Genomic DNA, 9,337 nt, shown 5'->3' on the forward strand with positions numbered 1-9,337 from the left:
TCTGTGGTTTGGATGAGGATTTTGGGCAAGATGGTGGCGGCAATGGAAGCCGTCCCGTTCGCCCAATTTCACCTTCGCCCTCTTCAGCTGGCTCTATTTTAACAGTTGGACAAGGATCCGGAGTCTCTCGATCGCCCAGTTTTTCTTTCCCAGAGGGTAATTCACTCCCTTCTCTGGTGGACCATTTACTTCTCGCTCTCCCAAGGGAGATCCTTTACTCCGATTCACTGGCACATAGTCACGACCGATGCCAGCCTGATTGGTTGGGGAGCTGTGTTCTGTTATCACATGGTTCAGGGTCGCTGGTCTTTTCCGGAATGCTCCCTTCTGATCAACATTCTGGAGCTGAGGGCCATATTTCTGGCTCTCCAACAGTTGCTTCCGCTTCTCTCAGGTCTCCCGGTTCGGATTCAATCCGACCACACCACTGTAGTGGCATAATATAAATCATCAGCAGCAGTGATGAAGTCTCCAAGATCCTTCTTTGGGCAGAGAAGCACGCCTCTGCCATCTCCGCAGTTCACATCGCAGGGGTTGAAAACTGGGCTGCGGATTTCCTAAGCCAACAAGGTCTGGCAGGGGAAGAGTGGTCCCTCCACGACGAGGTTTTCCAACAGATCTGTCACAGGTGGGGTCCCCCGTACATGGATCTCATGGCATCTCGTCAAAATGCCATGGTTCACACCTTCATAGCTCGCTCACGCGACCCACAGGCAATAGGCTCCGACGCCCTGGTTCTGCCGTGGTCTCAGTTTCGGCTCCCTTATATATTATCTCCGCTTCCCCTCATCCCGAGGGTGATCAAGAAGGTCAAGGCGGAGGGAGTGTCAGTGGTACTAGTAGCTCCAGACTGACCCAGGAGGGCCTGGTACACGTAACTCGTCCAGCTACTAGGCGACACTCCCTGGTGGCTTTCCGACTGCTCAGATCTTCTGTCGCAGGGGCCGATTTGCCACTAGAACAACGCTCAGCTACTTTTGACGGCATGGCTGTTGAATCCTGGATTTTAGCCAAGACCGGTTTCTCCCCCCTGAGTCATTTCCACTATGATTTAATGCTAGAAAGCCGTGCTCAGCTCACATTTATCATAGAACCTGGAGATATTATCTCTCCTGGTGTGAGCAACATGGAAAGTCGCCGCTTTCCTTTTCCTTGTCCTACATCCTGACCTTTTTGCAGGTAGGACTGGATTCTGGTCTAACCCTCAGTACCCTCAAGGGACAGATTTTCTGCCCTGCTCTGGTTCATTCTTTCCTTGCTTAACCTAGATCTTGTCAGAGCCCTGATGATCTTTAGCTCTCAAACTGCGTCGTTCCGCAAGTAAGACGCGCTCTTCGTTCTTCATGAAGGGCACAAGAAGGGTGCTTCAGTATCGAAATCCACGATTGGTTGTTGGATTAGATCAGCTATCCGAGAGGCATACAGGGTCAAAGGCGTCACCCTTCCAGGAAGGGTGAAAGCTCATTCCCCCTGAGCGGTGGGAGCTTCTTGGGCTCTTCGCCATCAAGCTTCGGCGGCTCAACTTTGCAAAGCCGCTACCTGGTCCAGGGTCCACACGTTCACCAGGTTCTACAGAGTACATACGTAGGCATCTGCGGATGCTGCCCTGGGGAGACAAGTCTTGCAGCCAGCGGTGGCTCACCTCTGACTCAGAGGGACTCCGCTTTCAATTACCTTCCTTTATTGTTAATGGTCAGTTATTTTTCTGACCTTACCAGTTAATGGTTTTGTTCCCACTCAGGGACTACTTTGGGATGTCCCATGGTCCTGTGTCCCCCAATAAGGCGAGAGACAAAATAAGATTTCTTCATCGTTCGTTATGGGAGACCCAGACCATGGGTGTATAGCTACTGCCTCCGGAGGACACACAAAGTACTACACTAAAGGTGTAGCTCCTCCCTCCGAGCATATACACCCCCTGGATGACAAATCTAACAGTTCAATGCTTTGTGTTCAGGAGGTCACACACACACATGCATCCTCTGATTTTTGATTTTTAAGATTTTTGATTTCAAAGATTTGGAAGAAAAGCGGGTCCAGTCTGGACTCCCGGCATGTCCCTTCTCACCCCACTGTGGCTGGAGCCTTATCATGCCGCGCTCCTTCACCATCCTCTGAGGCTCTGGCTTGAAGTGGGAGCCATCACGGTTCTCTCTGCTTTGCAGGAGACCGGTCTCCATCCGCAGCCCTGTCAGGATCCTGCCGGACGGAGCGTTTACCCCCCCCAAGGACCTGGCCCTGCGTCTCAAAAGCTAAGTATTGAGACGTTATTCAGGGGTCCCGGGTACATTTATTGAGGGGAGAGTGTGTTTTTTAACTCTGCTGTGATTTCCGGCCGGTTCTCTGGGTTTTTCCTGAGAACCGCGCCGAGGGTGCCTGCTCGTCGGCCGCATGTAAAAATCTAGGCCCCGGCTTCAGTTGCGGCCTAGTTTCGTTTTCAGCAAATAAGAAAGCCGCGGAGACACCATCACGTGTTTCTCAACGCTGGCAGGAAACTAGCCAGGTCTTTCACCGGGAAGGAACAACCACGGGAAGGGCAGTCTCCAGTCAAGAAGACCACCTATACCAAACATGGTATCCATCCACAGACAGCCGTTTCGGGGTATTTGCCCCTCATCAGTGTGGAGTAGGAATCTGGCTAGTGGGGGCAATGCCTAGTAAAAGACTACTTAAGCAAGCATTGTTGACCTTAGGGAGATCAACATATCCACTGCGGAGACACCATCACGTGTTTCTCAACGCAGTGATTCTAGAGCATTGCCCCCTGGGAAGTATGCAAATAAGAAAGCCGCGGAGACACCATCACGTGTTTCTCAACGCTGGCAGGAAACTAGCCAGGTCTTTCACCGGGAAGGAACAACCACGGGAAGGGCAGTCTCCAGTCAAGAAGACCACCTATACCAAACATGGTATCCATCCACAGACAGCCGTTTCGGGGTATTTGCCCCTCATCAGTGTGGAGTAGGAATCTGGCTAGTGGGGGCAATGCCTAGTAAAAGACTACTTAAGCAAGCATTGTTGACCTTAGGGAGATCAACATATCCACTGCGGAGACACCATCACGTGTTTCTCAACGCAGTGATTCTAGAGCATTGCCCCCTGGGAAGTATGCAAATAAGAAAGCCGCGGAGACACCATCACGTGTTTCTCAACGCTGGCAGGAAACTAGCCAGGTCTTTCACCGGGAAGGAACAACCACGGGAAGGGCAGTCTCCAGTCAAGAAGACCACCTATACCAAACATGGTATCCATCCACAGACAGCCGTTTCGGGGTATTTGCCCCTCATCAGTGTGGAGTAGGAATCTGGCTAGTGGGGGCAATGCCTAGTAAAAGACTACTTAAGCAAGCATTGTTGACCTTAGGGAGATCAACATATCCACTGCGGAGACACCATCACGTGTTTCTCAACGCAGTGATTCTAGAGCATTGCCCCCTGGGAAGTATGCAAATAAGAAAGCCGCGGAGACACCATCACGTGTTTCTCAACGCTGGCAGGAAACTAGCCAGGTCTTTCACCGGGAAGGAACAACCACGGGAAGGGCAGTCTCCAGTCAAGAAGACCACCTATACCAAACATGGTATCCATCCATAGACAGCCGTTTCGGGGTATTTGCCCCTCATCAGTGTGGAGTAGGAATCTGGCTAGTGGGGGCAATGCCTAGTAAAAGACTACTTAAGCAAGCATTGTTGACCTTAGGGAGATCAACATATCCACTGCGGAGACACCATCACGTGTTTCTCAACGCAGTGATTCTAGAGCATTGCCCCCTGGGAAGTATGCAAATAAGAAAGCCGCGGAGACACCATCACGTGTTTCTCAACGCTGGCAGGAAACTAGCCAGGTCTTTCACCGGGAAGGAACAACCACGGGAAGGGCAGTCTCCAGTCAAGAAGACCACCTATACCAAACATGGTATCCATCCATAGACAGCCGTTTCGGGGTATTTGCCCCTCATCAGTGTGGAGTAGGAATCTGGCTAGTGGGGGCAATGCCTAGTAAAAGACTACTTAAGCAAGCATTGTTGACCTTAGGGAGATCAACATATCCACTGCGGAGACACCATCACGTGTTTCTCAACGCAGTGATTCTAGAGCATTGCCCCCACTAGCCAGATTCCTACTCCACACTGATGAGGGGCAAATACCCCGAAACGGCTGTCTGTGGATGGATACCATGTTTGGTATAGGTGGTCTTCTTGACTGGAGACTGCCCTTCCCGTGGTTGTTCCTTCCCGGTGAAAGACCTGGCTAGTTTCCTGCCAGCGTTGAGAAACACGTGATGGTGTCTCCGCGGCTTTCTTATTTGCATACTTCCCAGGGGGCAATGCTCTAGAATCACTGCGTTGAGAAACACGTGATGGTGTCTCCGCAGTGGATATGTTGATCTCCCTAAGGTCAACAATGCTTGCTTTAGTTTCGTTTTCAGTTCCCCTGCATGTCAGTCTTGCAGGGGAACAGTGCGGCGCCGCCCACCGGCCGTTCAGCAGAGGGGAGGACACTCCTCTCTGAGGAGATGTTTCCCTCCCCTGTATCTCTCCTTGGCCCTCCGGTTCCCGCTCTTGGGCTAAACCCCGCCCCCCCTCCTCACTCCGGCGCCATTTTCTCAGCGTTCACTCACTGATCGGCGCCGGCTACTGCAACTTCTGCAAACACTGGGGGTCCGAGCTGTGGAATCCGGAGGGCACACAAAAACCGGTCTGGTAAGCCACAACCTCTGGTTGTGGGCTTTATTATACACTCTCAGGGGGTCATTCTAAAAGAGTGTACTCTTTACTGCAGAGCCGCCACCTCAGCAGCATGTCTCTCACTAGGAGCAAGGCTGCCAGGCTTTACTCTATATGCACTGCATGTAAGCTCATTCTGCCTGAACCGAGCACATATCCACATTGTGATGCCTGCTCGAACATAGTGGTGCCTCAGCCTGGAGCCTCCTCAGCGGTCCCTCCGGCTGCTCCGGCCCCGGTGGCTGAACCCCCGGCTTGGGTAGCATCTTTTTTCCAGTGCTATCTCTCAGTCTTTTGCCGACTCCATGGGACAGCTGTCCCGGACTCTGCTGACCATGCATCAGCCCCCTTCTCAGGGTGCCTCTGCTGCTCCGACTCGCTCTGCAGAGCTAACAGAGCATGTTTTAGGACCCCGTCCTCCTAAACGGAGACGCAGGGACTCTTCTCCTTCCTCGTCCCACGGCTCTGATTCACGAGCTGAATTGCAGGGCGAGGAGGATACTTTTACTGTGGGCTCAGACGCTACCTCTATGTACCCCATTGATTTATCCGAGGGTGATGCGGATGTTAGTGACTTGATTGCATCTATCAACTCCGTACTGAACCTCAATCCACCAGTGCCAGAGGAACAAGCCTCTCTGGTAGAAAAACACCAGTTTACCTCACCCAAGAGAGCAAGGAGTATGTTTTTTAACCACTCCAGTTTTCAGGCCACTGTTACCAAGCCCAGGGCCTGTCCTGACAAACGCTTCCCAAAGCGTAGTTCTGATGACCGTTTTCCCTTTCCACCAGAAGTGGTCAAGGAGTGGGCTCACTCACCAAAGGTAGACCCTCCGGTGTCTAGAATCTCAGCCCGGACAGTCGTATCTGTGGCCGATGGCACCTCTCTTAAGGATCCCACTGACCGCCAGGTTGACCTTCTGGCCAAATCTGTATATGAGGCGGCAGGAGCCTCGTTCTCCCCGTCCTTTGCAGCAGTGTGGGCTCTTAAGGCAGTTTCTGCCTCTCTGGCGGAGATACATTCCCTCGCCAGGGACTCTATACCCGAGATGGTTGCCTTAACTTCCCAGGCTTTGGCTTTTTCATCCTATGCCATGTCTGCCATTCTGGAGGCTTCTCACCGCACGGCGGTGGCTTCCGCTAATTCCCTCGCGATCCGCAGGATCTTGTGGCTTCGAGAGTGGAAAGCAGACTCTTCTTCTAAGAAGTACCTTGCTGGGCTCCCCTTTGCTGGGTCCCGGCTGTTCGGTGAACAACTGGATGAAATTATTAAGGAAGCTACTGGCGGGAAGAGTACTTCCTTGCCACAAACTAGAACCAGGAAACCTGTCCAGGGCAGGAACCAGTCGAGGTTTCGTTCCTTTCGTTCCTCTAACTGGTCATCCTCTAAGCCCTCAGCTTCGTCCACTAACTCAGCCAAGGATCGAAAACCCAGCTGGCGCGCGAAGCCGCGTCCTCAGAAGAACGGAGGAGCCGCTGCCACTAAGGCAGCCTCCTCTTGACTATCTGGCTGCGCCAGCAACGTCCTTGGTCGGTGGCAGGCTCTCCCACTTTGGCGACGTGTGGTTTCAACACGTCTCCGATCAGTGGGTGCGGGATATCATCTCCCACAGCTACAGGATAGAATTTTCTTCCAGCCCGCCAAACAGATTTTTTATGTCCACTCCCCCCTGCTCCAAAGCCGCCGCCTTCTCTCAGGCCGTGGCATCCTTGCAGGCCAACGGAGTAATTGTTCCGGTTCCCGCCCGGGAGCGGTTCAGAGGTTTCTACTCAAACCTCTTCCTAGTCCCCAAGAAGGACGGTTCCTTCCGGCCCATCCTGGATCTCAAGCTTCTCAACAAGCATGTTCAGGTGCGGCACTTTCGCATGGAATCTCTGCGATCGGTCATTGCCTCAATGACCCAAGGAGATTTTCTAGCATCCATCGACATCAGAGATGCTTATCTGCATGTGCCAATTGCAGTTTCACACCAGCGTTGGCTACGCTTTGCAATCGGAGAGGAACATTTCCAATTCGTGGCTCTCCCCTTCGGGTTAGCCACGGCCCCTCGTGTTTTCACCAAGGTCATGGCAGCAGTGGATGCGGTTCTGCATCTCCAGGGGTTGGCAGTAATCCCCTACCTGGACGACCTTCTAGTCAAGGCTTCTTCCAGTGCAGACTGTCAGCGGAGTGTCTCGCTCACTCTCGCCACGCTTGTCCAATTCGGGTGGCTTGTCAATCTGCCCAAGTCCACTCTGACCCCGACCCAGGAACTTACGTACCTAGGGATGCAATTCGAGACTCTGCCGGCACTTGTGAAGCTGCTCTTAGTCAAACAGCAGTCCTTTCATCTGGCGGTGCGTTCTCTGTTGAAGCCCCGCCGTCGTTCCATCAGGCACCTCATGCAGGTGCTGGGTCAGATGGTGGCGTCAATGGAAGCGGTTCCCTTTGCCCAGTTCCATCTGCGTCCTCTGCAGCTGGACATTCTCCGCTTTTGGGACAAGCGGACCTCTTCCTTGCACAGGCTAGTGGCTCTGTCGCCACAGACCAGGAGCTCTCTTCAGTGGTGGCTTCGGCCCCTCTCTCTGTCTCAGGGACGCTCCTTCCTGACTCCGTCCTGGGTGATCCTCACCACGGACGCCAGTCTCTCCGGCTGGGGAGCAGTATTTCTCCACCACCGAGCACAGGGCACTTGGACTCCGTCCGAATCAGCCCTCTCGATCAATGTGCTGGAAATCAGGGCTGTACTTCTAGCTCTCGTAGCCTTTCACCACCTGTTGGCGGGCAAGCACATTCGAGTCCAGTCGGACAACGCGACAGCTGTTGCCTACATCAATCACCAGGGCGGGACTCGCAGCCGCCTGGCGATGTTAGAGGTTCAACGCATCCTTCAGTGGACGGAGGACTCCAAGTCCACCATATCCGCAGTCCACATCCCAGGCGTAGAAAACTGGGAGGCAGATTATCTCAGCCGTCAAACCGTGGACAGCGGAGAGTGGGCCCTGCATCCGGCAGTGTTCCGGTCAATCTGCCGCAAGTGGGGCACTCCGGTAGTGGATCTAATGTCATCCCGGCACAACAACAAGGTCCCGGTTTACGTGGCTCGCTCCCACGATCCTCAGGCCTTCGCAGCGGATGCGCTGGTTCAAGATTGGTCCCAGTTCCGTCTGGCCTATGTGTTCCCCCCTCTAGCTCTCTTGCCCAGAGTCCTGCGCAAGATCAGAATGGAGGGCCGTCGGGTTATAATCATTGCTCCAGACTGGCCCAGGCGATCTTGGTATCCAGACCTGCTCCGTCTGTCCGTAGAAATGCCGTGGCATCTCCCGGACCGCCCAGACCTTCTCTCTCAAGGTCCGTTTTTCCGCCAGAATTCTGCGGCTCTCAGATTGACGGCGTGGCTCTTGAGTCCTGGATCCTGACGGCTTCAGGCATTCCTTCCGAGGTCATCTCCACTATGACCCAGGCTCGGAAGTCTTCCTCGGCCAAGATTTACCACAGGACTTGGAGGATTTTCCTGTCCTGGTGTCGCTCTTCCGGCCATCCTCCTTGGCCGTTTTCCTTGCCGACCATCCTGTCCTTTCTTCAGTCCGGTCTGCAGCTAGGACTATCCCTCAATTCCCTCAAGGGACAGGTCTCGGCTCTGTCGGTATTGTTCCAGCGGCGTATCGCCCGACTGGCCCAGGTGCGCACCTTCATGCAGGGCGCATCTCACATCATTCCGCCTTACCGGCGGCCTTTGGATCTCTGGGACCTTAATCTGGTCCTCACGGCCTTACAAAAACCCCCCTTTGAGCCTCTTAGGGAGGTTCCTTTGTTTCGACTTTCACAGAAAGTGGTCTTTCTGGTGGCCATAACTTCTCTCAGGAGAGTCTGTGATTTGGCTGCGCTCTCTTCGGAGTCACCTTTTCTGGTTTTTCACCAAGACAAGGTGGTTCTTCGTCCGACTCCGGACTTTCTCCCTAAGGTGGTGTCTCCTTTCCACCTTAACCAGGACATTTCATTGCCTTCCTTTTGTCCGGCTCCTGTTCATCGCTTTGAGAAAGCGTTGCATACTTTGGATTTGGTGCGGGCGCTCTGAATCTATGTGTCACGCACCGCCGCTCTTAGGCGGTGCACCTCTCTTTTTGTGCTAACCACGGGTCAGCGCAAGGGTCTCTCAGCTTCTAAACGGACCCCAGCTCGTTGGATTAGGTCGGCCATCTCCGATGCCTACCAATGTTCTCAGGTGCCCCCTCCGCCAGGGATTAAGGCGCACTCGACCAGAGCTGTCGGCGCCTCCTGGGCTTTCAGGCACCAGGCTACGGCTCAGCAGGTTTGTCAGGCTGCCACTTGGTCTAGTCTGGACACCTTTTCGAAGCACTACCAAGTGCATGCTCATGCTTCGGCAGATGCGAGCTTGGGCAGACGCATCCTTCAGGCGGCTGTCGCCCATTTGTGAAGTTAGGTTTTGCCTACTTCTCAGTTCTGTTTATTTCCCACCCATGGACTGCTTTGCGACGTCCCATGGTCTGGGTCTCCCATAAGGAACGATGAAGAAAAAGAGAATTTTGTTACTTACCGTAAATTCTTTTTCTTATAGTTCCGACATGGGAGACCCAGCACCCTCCCTGTTGCCTGTTGGCAGTTCTTGTT

Source organism: Anomaloglossus baeobatrachus, chromosome 3 (assembly GCF_048569485.1).
Source record: "Anomaloglossus baeobatrachus isolate aAnoBae1 chromosome 3, aAnoBae1.hap1, whole genome shotgun sequence".
In the NCBI taxonomy this organism is placed as follows: Eukaryota; Metazoa; Chordata; class Amphibia; order Anura; family Aromobatidae; genus Anomaloglossus; species Anomaloglossus baeobatrachus.